The 14,234-nt window shown below is 46.0% G+C and overlaps 1 protein-coding gene across 1 annotated transcript in view; it reads left to right on the forward strand.

Annotated features, from left to right (window-relative positions):
* Positions 1-14,234, forward strand: part of GTPBP6 (GTP binding protein 6 (putative)) — a 668,350-nt gene that overhangs the window by 348,081 nt on the left and 306,035 nt on the right. The gene's annotated exons all lie outside the window — the stretch shown is intronic.

Below are 14,234 nucleotides of genomic sequence, written 5' to 3' on the forward strand. Positions count from 1 at the left end.
TTTTGTTCTATAATAGGTCTGATGAGGGACGAGTAGAGAGGGACTATGACCTCTTTCTTCTTGGACGAAAAATCCTTTGTAATTAGATGTGCCACATAGAATGACTTTCTGACCACAATGGCAATTTGGTTGTCAAAGGAGAGGTTGCTGTCAACCTATGTCCCCAGATGTCTTATCACACCTTCGGTGTTTAGTGGACTACCGTCAGTGTGGTAGCTCATGGGCGCCGAGTTTTTCCCAAAGGGAATGATGATGCATTTTTTGGCATTGAGCTTAAGGCCATGGTTCTGGCACCAGTCATTGGTCACGGTGAGGCCTTTTTAAAGAATGTATACATCAGTTGGGGAGTCAGTAACGGCTCCCAGTTTGCAATCATCTGTGAACTTGGTCAGCCAAAGTCCCTTTATATTGGCTTGAACTTCAGAGAAGTAGATGGCAAACAGGAGAGGACCCAGGACTGATCCTTTTGGGACTCCAATTGTAACTGGTCAGTAATCAGATTTGGAATCTGCTCCTTTCACAGTGTGGGTTCTATCAGTGAGCCCGTTTGTGACTATTTATGATTCCTGAGTGAGAGATGGTGTCGAAGGCCTTGGCAAAATCGAGGTAGGCTGTGTGAACTATCTACTACATACATGAATGTATGATATCTGATTTGGTGATGCGCTCATGACATAGCTGTTTAATGACATGGCATGATTTACTTTTGTGACAGTGAGGATTTTACCATATATATCTTTGCCACGCACACCAGTCAACTAGACTGTAGTGATCATAATGTCAAGTGTCTCCTCACACCTCCTGTATATGTTGGTGTCAGGAGAGTGTACTTGGTTACACTAGTAGATTGCTGATATGTCCTAATAGTTGTACAAGTGTGTTGGTGCAGAATTGTCTTTGCTCAGTCAGAAGCGCATATGTTGCGTCAGAGACATGGGTGTTACTAGTGGTATTATTCTGATATTGTCCACAATTGTACATGATCGTGCTGGTTTTACTGTTGGCCATGAGCCTATTTCTGTGTCCTACTTGTTGGAAGCCTCTACTGACAATACTGGCATACTCAGGCAAATCAGTTTGTATAGCTTCACAATATGCACCCAACCCCAATTATATTTAACATCTGTGATACATGTACTCTCCATTGTTCTTGTCTGGATGCTTGTATCGCACAGACATCCTCCACTGCTATGTCTCCTTGTGTGACAGTCCCATCATATACATTTGTCACTTTGCAGTCCGTACTGTGCCACGTGGAGATGTGATTAGTGTTCCTGCTGCAACTGTCTTCCTTTTACATTTCCTCATGTGCAGTAAATTATTATTTATTTATTTATTAATTTACATTTGTTGACTATTGGGAAAAAGATGCTACGGATGAAGCTGCCAGGTAACAGGAAAAGAGGAAGGCCTAAGATAAGGTTTATGGATGTGGTGAGAGAGGACATGCAGGTGGTTGGTGTGACAGAGCAAGATGCAGAGGACAAGAAGAAATGGAAACGGGTGATCTGCTGTGGCGACCCCTAACGGGAACAGCCGAAAGAAGATGATGTTGACCAGGAGAGTCCGACTGGACACAGATCCGTTTTCAGCAGAGGCCAGAGGAGAAATGCTCCACATTAAGTATTATTTGCATTATACAGTTAAAAAACATAGCATTTAAATATAGACATTAGTCCAGTTAAGGACGCAAGACAAGAAGAAAACAGATGTAAAACAGCTGTAGAACACAGTACAATTTTAGAATATGGTGACATATACTAAATATGGCTAAAATGTAGTTGAGATTCATTAGTGAACAATTGATACAATCTGTTTTGAGGTACATAACAACCATTAGCAGTTGTTGCTACAAGAAGTTAGTATTATGTGGTAGGTAGCTGGGAACATGAGTAGCCAAGCTTGCTAAGAGTAGGTTGTTGATAGGGGGCTGAGATAGGTAGTGGGTGGGGGGAGTGGATGGTATTAGAGGGGGGGTTTCAAGGGCATATCTGGCAAGTTTTGAAGTGTGATTTTAGTAAGGATTTAAAGTGGATGCAAGAAGTTACAGAGGTAATTGAGGATGGGAGGGAGTTCCAGAGTTTGGCTATAGTGCAGGAGAATAATGCTTCTCCAGCAGAGTTAATGGCTCTTGTGACCTGTAGGAGGTTTTTGTGGCTGGATCTTAGTGGTCTCGTGGTTATGTAGGGTTGGAGTAGATTCTGGAGGGTTGGGACTTTTAGTGGTTGGTTTATTAGTTTGTGGGCCAGTGCGAGTTGGTACCATTGAAGGAGGTGGAGGTGGGGGAGCTCTAGCCAGCTCAGCTCTGCTAGTGGGAGACAGTGGTGAGTACGGTAGGAAGCCCCTGTGGCGAATTTGGCGATTTTGTTGTAGCAGGTTTCGAGCTTATTTAGATTGCATTGTCTAAGGTTAGTAAATATTGGAGAGGCGAAGAGTAGGGTAGAGATAAGATGAGAATTTGCTACTGAAATTTTAGCTGCTTTGGTAAGTAGTTGCTGATTTCTATATAGTGCTTCTAGTTCTTTTGTGCACTTTTTTAATGGTCATGGAAATGTGAATGTCAAAGTTCATTTTTTTGTCTATTTCTACTCCTAGTAATTTGGTGTGTTCTGTAGGATGGATGGTGGTGTTGTCTATTGCTGTGATGTTAAAGTGAGAGCTCTCTATGGTAAGTTTGGTGGGTTGTAAGATTAGTAATTTTGTTTTGTTTGGGTTGAGTATTAGCTGAGCATCGGATAACCAAGTTTCAATAGAAAAAAATGCTTCCTGTGTGACTTTTTGCAGTTCTGGTAGGGAGTAGGCTGTGCAGATGATGACATTACAGTGTTTCACCTGTCCTCCTTCCTGGTGTTCATCCCTAAACTTCATCTGTGTGTCCCTGTTCAATAAACACACTTCCCATGACTCTTTCTTATAAATGGCAGTCCATGTATTCTTACAGATCAATGATACAAGTTGTACAGACTGCCTGGACTAAGATTCCACAATACACTGTTCTGTCCTGTGCCTGCAACATGTACATTAATATATGAAAAATCCTGGTGGTCCATGTGGCATTCCACGTGATCCTGCTAGCCAAGTATGCTGCAATGTACACATACACTGTCCTGTCCCCGCAACATAATACATTAATGTATGAAAAACCCTGGTGGTGCATGTGGCATTCCGTGCAATCCTGCTAACCCAGTATACTGTGCTGTAACTAAGTTCACTGTCCATGTTGCTTTATATGGTTTCCTGGCCACCAGGAAACCCTGCTTGTTAACTTTTGAAGGTGAGCTGTGGCATGAATATGCATTAAGCACTGCTGCTCACTGCGCGAACACGTAGACTCCATCTAGACTTCAAGCAAAGCCTACACAAAGTTTATTGAATCTCAATGATTATGTTGAGGCATTTGGTAAGGTTGTAGGTTTCAATTTATTTTGATACAGACATTGTCAAGAATAGCAATGTACATTTGTGAAACAGCATTCAGAATATCCTGTACACAGGTACAAATTGAGCATTATTTTCAGTATTCTTCTTATAGCCAAGTGCACCTCCATGTTACCTCCTACTTTGCCCGTAGACGTCAAATATTGCTTGTTCATATTTGCATTAATAATTCTAAAACCATGCTACGTGCAAGATATCAGAATATTTTATTTTGAAGCATACATGATGGCAAGCACAACTGTACTGATATTTGACCTTTGTCAGTGGGTATTTGTTAGAACTGTAAGGTGATAACATCATTTATCCGATGCTGTCCGTGTCATTATTCATCACGGATGAGTCTTGGATCCGATCCGGCAGTGCAAGAGACAGCTCCTGAGATCAAGCTCCTCCCCTCCCAAGACCCCATGCTACCCATAATCCTCAGATCTCGTTTGCTGCAAATTGTGAGTGGATGTGTTCTGTGAAGCTCAAGCCTTCTTTATAGATAATTAGCTCCTTTTTGTATTTATTGGGATTCTTTTCTCTCCCCTTTCTCTCTCTTATCTTTTAGTAGCTAGTTCCCTCTCTTCCGTTAGCTGTTGGTTGGTCCATTAGGTGTTTTCCTGGTTTCCTGCCTTGTTCCATTAGTGGTAGTGTCCGTTTCTTGCTCTCTGTCTTTCCCTCTCCTCCTTTCCTTTGGGTGAGTGCGTGTGTGTGTCTGTGTGTGTGTCTGTGTGTGTGTGTCTGTGTGTGTGTCTGTGTGTGTGTGTGTCTGTGTGTGTGTGTCTGTGTGTGTGTGTCTGTGTGTGTGTGTGTGTGTGTGTGTGTGTGTCTGTGTGTGTGTGTGTGTGTGTGTCTGTGTGTGTGTGTGTGTGTCTGTGTGTGTGTGTGTGTCTGTGTGTGTGTGTGTGTGTCTGTGTCTGTGTGTGTGTGTGTGTCTGTGTGTGTGTGTGTGTGTGTGTGTGTGTGTGTGTGTGTTGGGGGATTTGTGTGTTGTTAGGATGTCAGACAAAACTATCTGGGTTCAGATGCTGCTCCTCATGCGGTCGGAAGTTAGCTCTCGCCAATACACGTGAGGAGTGTGTCTACTGTCTAGGAGCCCCCCATTTAGAGGGTGAATGTGATATCTGTGTGGGATTTAACCCCAGAGCACTCCTAGACTGTAGAAATAAGTTGTTGCTTAAAGGGCTTGCTAAAGGGGGTCCCCTGGTGTCAGTTTCCTCCTCTATAGCCCCTTCAGATCCCAAGAGGAAGCCCTGATTCTCTTGGGACTCTCCTGCAAAAAGGCAGAGGATCTCTGATCCCAGTTCCCAGTAACTGAGTTCAGCCTTGGGGGCATCAGCTCCAAGGTCTTCTGCTCCAAGAACCTCTGCTCCCAAAGTTGGATCCGACTCCTCAGAGGCTTGGAAGTCCTTGGATCCAATCAGGTCCAAAACCCCCTTGGTCCATTGGATCCATCCATGGGGTCCTTATTGCCTTTGGATCCATCCAGGCTGTCAAGTCTGACTGTTTAGAGTCTATTGGTATTGATGACTCCCTGGCCACTATTAGAAAGTTGGATCCAAGACAGTCCAGTAGGTCCTCCTCCAGAGACTGCAGACCTTCAGCTCGGTCAGACCATTCTTTTGTTTCCTCCAGGTCTGTCAGAAGTTTGCTCCCTTCAGACATGGATCCGATGATGAGCTTCTTCAAAGCCCAAATTGAACTTGGCTTGTTACTGTCCCCTAGCCACTTGCCTAGGGGCACTTCACCTTTGTTAGAACTCCTCTCCTCCGACTCGTATGAGTTTGGTTCCCCAAAGCACAGTATGCCCAGTAAGAGGCCATTGGTGTCTGGTAGTGTTTCCATTCCCACACTGTCTGGGTCCCTGGCAAGTTCAGCTCCATTTCCTTGCAGCTGGCGATGCCTCGGCTTGGGGAGCTCCACGGGGGCCAATGGGGCAGGAGATCCAGTTCAAAGTGTTCAGACTATTCCCTTCCCTTGGGGGCATCTGCTTTGGACAGCTCAGGAGCGATATCATCCGAGGACGTTGGTGCTGTGTCAGGGCCCCCCCCCTTCTGCCCTGGTCGGTCTTACCCAGTGGGGATGAAGGTGGGGTTTCCTCCAGTCCGTCGGCCTTCCGAGCGATAGAGGGGTCCATCTCCGGATGGTCGGCAGCCTTAACTTGGCTCTGGACCCCCGCCTTGTTCAGCCTTGGGTGGTGAGTCCTTATCCTTTTGGGGGTCAGCCGTCCCATGAGTGCTTTCAGAAGGACATTAACCTTATTGGGCTACCATCCTCTTCTGAGTCCTCCCCAGAGCCCACGGTGGAGGGGTCTCCTTGTAAGAGGACATGCAAGAAGAGGCACTTGGACTCCCCTTGAGAGTCTCTCACTGAGGACACAGATTTCGAGGAAGGAGATGGGTCCCCCAGACTTCTGTCTGAGGAGGTATCCTTTGGGGACATCCTCAAGATAGTGAAAGAGCAGGGGAGTTGGTTTATCCCCACTCCATCCTCAGAGATATCCATGTTCCTGAAGGCCTTCGGGACGGGCCCATCTTTCTCCTGGGTGTCTCCCCCTGCGGATGAGTTCATCCAGCTTATTTCTTTTTCTTGAGCAGCAGGCACAGGCATTGCTGTCAGGTGCCATGCCTGGCATCGCCTTTGCGGGTTTGCGAAAAACTTCAAGGCATCCTTTACCAATGCCCCATTTGATGGCTCTACTTTGGTCCTACTGTCAAGGAAACCTTGACCCACAACGAGCAGGTGGGAAAGACTTTGTCCACAGCTGGGATCAAGTTTTCGAATCCCCACTGTTCCTCCTACAAGAATCAGCGGGGTAGTAAGAAGCTGTGGTTCCGCAGGGCTCAGTCTTCCTTCCAAGATACTCCTCAGGAATCCTCTTCTTCAGGCCGGGGGAGGGGATTTCATATCAGATGCAGCCCTAGAGGCAGAGGAGCTCCACAAAATCAGGACTCCCAAGAACCCCTGGCTGAGAAAACCCCCACAGCACTCCTGAAGCACTGCCCTGCCCTGGAGGCAGTCTGAGGCCATATATCCTTGCACCTCTGGCTTGGGTTGCTATTTCCTCAGACCAGTGGGTGCAAACGCATTGTGCCCAGGGGATAGTTCATATCCTTCGATTAGCTGCCTCCAGTTCAAAAATCACTCCCAGATGTTCCACCCCACCAAACAGAGTTCGCTCTTACAGAGATTCAAGACCTTCTTCAAGAAGAGCCATCCAGGAAGTCCCAGCAGGGCAACGAGGATCCGGAACCTACTCTTGCTTCTTTTTAGTGCCCAAGAAAACCAGGGACCTCTGTCCCATTCTGGACCTCAATATTTTGAACTTGTCAGTCAAGAAGTCGAAGTTCTGGATGGTCACTGTTCAGTCCATTCTTCCACTTCTGCGCAAGGAAGATTGGATGTGCTCAATGGATCTCAAGGATGCGTACTGTCACATAAAAATCGACAGATGCTCCAGGAGATACCTGCCCGTCTAGGGCCCAATCACTCTCAGTGCCAAGCCCTGCCCTTCAGTCTCACCTCAGCTACCTGCATGTTCACCAAATGTATGGCAGTGGTAGCAGTCCATCTACGGCTGCAGGGGTTTCAGGTCTTTCCGTACCTGGACGATTGGCTCCTCACGGCTCCCACAAGTCATCAACTCATTTCAGCCACAAATTACACACACTGCCTCTTTTGAGACCTGGGCATCACAGTCAACCTTCCCAAATCTCATCTTGCTACATGCCAGAGATTGGAATTTATAGGGGTTCTTCTAGACACGGTGTCAGGAACTGCAGCTCTTTCCCCGCACAGGGTAGATGCAATTCGGGAACAAGTCCACTTTCTTCTGGATTGGCAGGGTGTTCCTGTCCATTTGATCCTACAAGTCCTCAGCTCCATGGCAGCAGCAGTTTAATTGCTTCCCTTCATCGGGTATCACATGTGAGTTTTTCAGTGGACCCTTGCGGTGCAGTAGTCAGCTCATCTCCATCCTATGTCCATGACAGAGTCTCTCAGGTCTACCGGTGTCACTTAGCATGGTGGCTCCAGTCCAAAGACCTTCTGGTAGGGGGACTCTTTTGTCTTCCCCAGGCCACGGTGACCACAGATACCTCCCTGTTGGGGTGGGGTGGAGGGGGCATTTGCAGGGAAGGACCAAGGTATGTGGTTCCCATTGAAGACCAAGTTGCACATCAATTTTCTAGATATGAGAGCGGTCTTCCTCTCATTACAAGCCTTCCAGGACCACAACCCTCTCGGGACTGTGGCATTTCATACAGACAACATAGTGGTAATCTGGTATAGCAACAAACTTGGAACATGATCGTATCCCCTGTGCAGAGGGGCCAAGAGGGTCTGGGAATGGGTGATTTCCTCCAGGCACTTTCTTTTTGCAATGTATATTCCCAGTGATTCCAGTCAGTCATATTTTCGACTGTTGGGGTCTCCCTTGCTGCAGTCTGTTTGCCTCCCCGATCAGTCACAAATGCAGCAAATACTTTGCCCTGATCTCCCCACTGGGGGAGTCTCCCAGGGAGCCTCTGGTCCACAATTGGCCGCCAGGTCTTTTATATGCCTGTCCTCCAACTCCCCTCATTCCCAATGTCTTACAGAAAGCGCATTGCCTGAAGACTCAACTCATCTCCTCATTACCCCCTTCTGGCCTCGTCAGACATGGTTCTCCCTCCTTTGGTTTCATCTGAAATATCCACCTTTGATATTAGATCCAGCCCAGGAGCTTGTTTCCCATCTTTATGGGCTTTCTCTTCCCAATCTTCAGTCCCTTCGGCTAACAGCTTGGTACCTCCAGTTCCAGTGATTGTCAGCCAGCTTAAACTGCCTTTTCCTGTGAAGGACATCGTCTTAGTCTCCCAAAAGCCTTCTACAAAAAGGTTTATCTGACATAGATCCATTCTCAGCTTCTAGTCCTGACATTTTGTCGTTCCTTTCATCTCTGTTTCAACAAGGGTCTACCTTCTCAACGATTAAACTTCAGTTGGAAGCTGTATCCAACTTCCACTTAAGTGAAAGCCCCACGTGTTCTTCTAAGCTGTACAAGGCCTTTCTTAAGGGAGTTTTTTTTTGCTCAGGTCTCTTTTTAAAGATCCTTCTTTTCCTTGGGATCTTACTTTGGTGCTGCTGTCCCTGACACAACCTCCCTTTGAGCCTGTGGCTAAGTATGATATTAAGTTTCTGTCTTGGAAGATGGCATTTTTGGTGGCTATTACCTTGGCCATGAGGGTTTCTGAATTGCAGGCTCTTTGCATCAAAGCCCTCTTCATGGTTTTTCACAAGGATATGGTATCTCAAAGCCAGTCCTTCATTCATTTCTAAAGTAGCCTCAAAGTCTAATCTTAATCAGTCAATTCAACTACTCATCTTCTTTCCCAGTTTTTTGAACAACCCATAGTGCAAACTGCATTGCTTGGATGTGCATAGCCGGCTATGTTTCTGTTTGAAGAGAACTGAAAATTTTCAAAAATCAGATCAACTTTTCTTGGCATTCTCTTAGGCCAGGAAAGGTCAGGCCATTTCACAGGTTTCTGTTTCTCATTGGATCACATGTTGTATAGCTTACATTTATGAAAGCCATCACATTGAACTTCCCAGGCCCATAACTTTGTAACACATTACAAACTGGAGTTGGTGTCCCGGGGTAGAGCTTCCCTTGGTTCTTCTGTGCTCTGGTATGTCCTTCCTTGAGACCTCACAGGGTTGTGGATAGCTTGGGACTTTGACCCATCTGTGATCAGTAATGACACGGATAGCATCAGATAGTTATGTACTTACCATAACTTGGAATCTGTGCTGTCCAGTGTCATTATTCATCATGTTCCCACCCTCCATCCCCCCTCCTTCTGGTGACTTGGGAGTCATGGAGTAATGGTGTTTTAGTATTCCTGATGTTCATCGTGTTTCACTGTTGCAGTCATTACTCTTGGGTTATCCTGCTGGCAGGCTACCCTCAGTCAGCCAGAATTCCAAAGTCTAGGTCCGGCGTCGGTTGCTGTCGCCTCTTCCCTGACGTCAGTGCACCAGGGGTATAAAAGATGCAGCTGACACCATTTTCTTTAGTCTTTCTTGCCGCGCGGTGCCCGAAGCAAAAGCAGTTCGCAAGTGCCGGTCGGCCGACTCCTCAGATTTTCAAATCCGAATTTCAGAACCAAAGTCTTCATTAAAGCTAAGTACCCCATTGGGGAAACATTTTTCTTGCTCCAGACCGATGTCAGAAAAAGTTAACAATTGTATTTCTTGTGGGAAGCAAATACCTCATAAGGATTTTCACTCTTACTGTATTCCTTGCCTAGGCCCTGATCACAACGTTGCTAGCTGTCGGTTTTGTGCTAGATTTAACCAACGCACTATTAAGCGTCGGTTCGATTTTGCCTTTCATTACTTTGGCCGAAGATTTAATTATATAATGCCGTCGGAACAGCCGACAACCGGAGTTTACAAAAAAACGCAAGGACAAGGAAAAGGATAGGCATCCGAGATCCAAAACTGACGACGAGGCCTCTGCTAGGCCAGTCGCTGGTTTGCCAGTTCTCAGTGAGGCACTTTCGCAGCCCCTGACACCCGCTACCTCAGAGCCACAGGCCACTTCCGACTCCCACGTGGAGCTGACTGGGCCCCCGGATACTCAAGGTATTGGACACTCGGAAATCATTCCCTCAGATGGGTCCGGAGCCGCTGAGCAGGCATCAGCTTCTGAGGGTGTCTTCAGACCTACACAACTATATATTAAGCCATCTTCAGCTTCAAAGACAAAGACTAAAGCAGCTCTAAAGACAAAGAAGTACAGCATTCTCCTGCTCAGACTTCCATGCCTAAAAAACAGATGCTCAAAATGGCCGAATACCTAGTTACTTTGATCAGGGGCTCCCATCCCCCTCCTGATAAGAGGCCTAGGCAAGAGAACAGAGTATGATTCTTCTGATCAGGATTCTATTTCCTCTGGTTCCTCTTCCGAACAGGATTACTCCATGCTTCCCTATGAGGATTCTGATGCTGAGGAATCCATTCCTTCAGTCTCTCCTCCTGAGGATTATTCTTTTGGGGAAACCCTGCATACCATGAGGGAGCATTTCCACTGGGAGAGCCAAGATTATTCTGAATCTAAGAAAAGGCTCAGGGACTTTCTGCTACTTCCTCAGCACAGACCCCTTGCTATTCCACCTGTTCTTGACATTGTAGATGATGTATTTTCAGAGTCTGGCCTGTCCCCTGACTCTTTACCCCTTGCACCTGCTAAGCCAGACAGATACTACAGGGTCCCGGATTCTCATAAATTCCTATATAAAACCCCCACAGCTGACCCAGAAACTATATCTCAGGGTCCCAAAGGGGTTAAAGCTTCCACTGCAAAAAACCCTGTCCCCTCTGATAGGGATTCTAGGGCTCTAGACAGATGGGGGGAAAAGTCTACACTTCTGTTACCTTGTCTGTAAGGGCTTTAAATTGTCAGTTTCATATGCTTAAATATCAGCAATATTTAATGTCACTGCTTAAACAGAAATTGTTGACAAATACTGAATGTTCAGAGAACAAGGAATTGCAGGATTTATTGCATGCAGCTGAACAAGTGGGAAAGCATACTTTGCAATGTGGTTATGATTCACTGGAGGCCTCTTGCCTCTGTTACAGTTCTGTTATTAGAATGCAGGCTTGGTTAAAGGACCAGAATCTGCCTGATCATGTTAAAGCAAAATTATTAGATGCACCATTACAGCATGATACTTTGGTACAAAAGCAGAAGAGGTGTTGAAAAAAATGGAGAATAAAGCAAAATCCATGCAGACAGTCAAGGATTTCTTACAGGTACAGCCACCCAGGTTTAGCAGGAACTGGCCTTCTAAAAATTGGTCCTTTCCAGTGTCAGACAGACCACAAAGAGGCAAATACAGGCATCCCAGAGGCAGAGCTCAGCCCCAAGGCTCATACAGGCCTAAACAATGGGGTGCTCCTACCTCCAAAAGTGGAGAAGACAAATCACAACCTTACAGGAAACAGTCACAATGATTTTCCTCTGCCAGATCCAAGCACTTTTCTTTTGGTAGCCTCCTTAGGGGGGAAACTAGCACTTTTTTCATCAAATTGGCAAGTGGTTACCCGAGACAAATGGGTCCTGAACATAGTGTCCCAAGGCTACAGGTTCCATTTTCACTCTACCAAGGTCAAAAGGTATGCCAGACCTGCCACACAATCAATGGGCAGAGGCACAAAAACAAATTGCAGCCCTCATGGACATGAGGGGCATTCAGCAAGTACCATGCCAAGAGCAGGGGCAAGGATTTTACTCCAGACTTTTCCTAGTACCCTTAAAGGACAAGACCTGGAGACCAATACTGGACCTGTCTATACTAAATACATTTCTGGAAGTTCCAAAATTCAAGATGTTGACTCTCCAGCAGCTACTGCCCATGCTGGGCAAGAAGGCTTGGCTCGTAGCTTTGGACCTAAAAGAGGCATACCTGCATGTCCCAATCAGACAATCTTGCAGAACATATCTCAGATTCATAGCTGGTTCAATGCATTACCAATTCTCTGCACTGCCCTTTGGCTTGTCTACTGCGCCCAGGGTCTTCACAAAATGCCTGGCACCAGTAATTACGTTTTGCAGACAGAGGAATTCAAATATATCCCTACTTGGACGACTACCTAATTCAAGCAGAGAACAAAGACATTCTTCTAAAGCATCTGGCATTTGTAAAAAGATTACTTATTGGCCTAGGGTACACAGTAAACAAAAAGAAATCAAAACTAGTGCCCTCTCAAGAGATAATATTCCTGGGTGCAAGCTTAAGTACAACTGCCCAGATGGCCTATCTCACGCCAGACAAACAAAAGCAACTGACTACTTACTTCAAGAAATTGGCAACAAAAACCCACTTATCTGCAAGGAAAATCCTGCAGGCCTTGGGTTTCATGGCATCCTGCATTCTACTAATTCCATATGCCAGACTACATATGAGGAGACAACAGTGGTATCTAAAAAGTGTTTGGACTCAGCATTGCCACAGCCTGGAGACAGTAATTGCACTCATTCCCTGCCTGCAACAGGAGTTTCGATGGTGGGCAGAATCCTGTCACCACAACAAGGGTCTGCCATGTAGTCTACCCACAGCCAGACACTGACAATGGATGCATCAGATTATACCTGGGGGACCCATATGGCAGGAAAATGTATTCAGGGCACATGGCCTGCAAACCAGATGCATCTTCACATCAATCAAAAAGAGATGCTAGCTGTTCAAAATGCCCTGACAGCTTTCAAGGACGTGCTTCATCCAGGACAGCTACTGATAAATCAGTGAATACTACGGTCATGTGGTACATAAACAAGCAGGGAGGTACACATTCCTACCCCCTCTGCAGACAAGCAATGACCTTATGGGACACAGCATTGGCTTTTCAAGTTCACCTGCAAGCACAATTCCTGCCAGGAAAGACAAATACTCTGGCAGATGAACTAAGCAGAAACCTCATGGATCCCCACGAATGGAAACTGGATCCACAAGTCTTCAGCATGATAATAAGGAAATGGGGATGCCCAGACATAGATCTATTTGTCTCCCCTCACAACTGCCAATTGCAGAGATTTTGCACAAGGATTTATCACAAGCAAGCATGGAAAGTGGACGCCCTATCCTTCAGCTGGAAAAATCTAACAGTATATGCCTTTCCTCCACTGCCTCTCCTTCCCAGGGTGCTCCTAAAGGTCAGACAAGAGAAACCAAAAATGATACTGATTGCACCAGACTGGCCATGCCAGCACTAGTACCCAATCCTAAAGAGCTTGTCTCAAGGTCCAGCATGGATATTGCCTCAAACTTCTCACTTGCTGACCCAACAAAACAATCAGATCCTGCACAGCCAACTCAGGACCTTAAATCTGGCAGCATGGCGGATAATGTAGCCATTCAGAACACTCCTATTTCAAAAGCTGTTATGAATGTTATCTTGGAGGCCAGGAGCCCCAGTACCAGAAAATCTTATGCAGAAAAATAGAAGAGATTCTGTGCTTGGAACCAGGAACAAGGCATTGACACGTGTGTACCAAATATCCCTCAGATTTTACAATACCCAACTGAGATGCTGAACACAAAGGCCTTTCTTTCTTATCAATTAAGATTCATGCCTCTGCCGTTTCAGCCCATTACATTACGGAGCCACCTATTTTTCTCATCCTTTAATAAGGCAGTACCTCAGAGGGGCCAAAAACATTAGGCCTCCAAGGAGAGCACCAATTCCGGCCTGGGACCTCAGTTATGTTTTGGAAAAACTCACACTGCCTCCTTTCGAGCCAGCATCAACAGTAGATAAAAAATTATTATCCTGGAAAACAGCTCTGCTCCTAGGAATAACCTCTGCAAGGCGAGTCTCGGAGTTACAAGCACTCATGGCTGTGGAACCTTTTATCATTTTTCATCCAGACAGGGTTTCTCCGAGGACAAACCCTACATTTATGCCTAAGGTGGTGTCCAGTGTGGCCCTCAATCAAACCATTCACTTGCCTACCTTTTATCCAAATCCACAGAACAAGGGTGAAAAAATTCTGGATTCTTTGGACATACACAGGCAGTTACACTTCTACTTGGACAGAACTAAAGCTTTCAGAAAGACTGAGCAATTTTGTGTCATATGCTGCAGGATCACAAGAAAAGCCTATCTCAAAACAGACTATTTCCAAATGGATAGGCCATTGCATCCGTTTCTGCTATTTTCGACATGGCAAATCAGTGCCTAAGGGCATTAGGCCTCATTCCACCAGAGCAGCAGCCACTTCAGCAGCCTTCCTCAGAGGAGTACCAACCAAAGATATCTTA

This window comes from Protopterus annectens, chromosome 5.part0, assembly GCF_019279795.1.
Source record: "Protopterus annectens isolate FY-2018-M chromosome 5.part0, PAN1.0, whole genome shotgun sequence".
In the NCBI taxonomy this organism is placed as follows: domain Eukaryota; kingdom Metazoa; phylum Chordata; order Ceratodontiformes; family Protopteridae; genus Protopterus; species Protopterus annectens.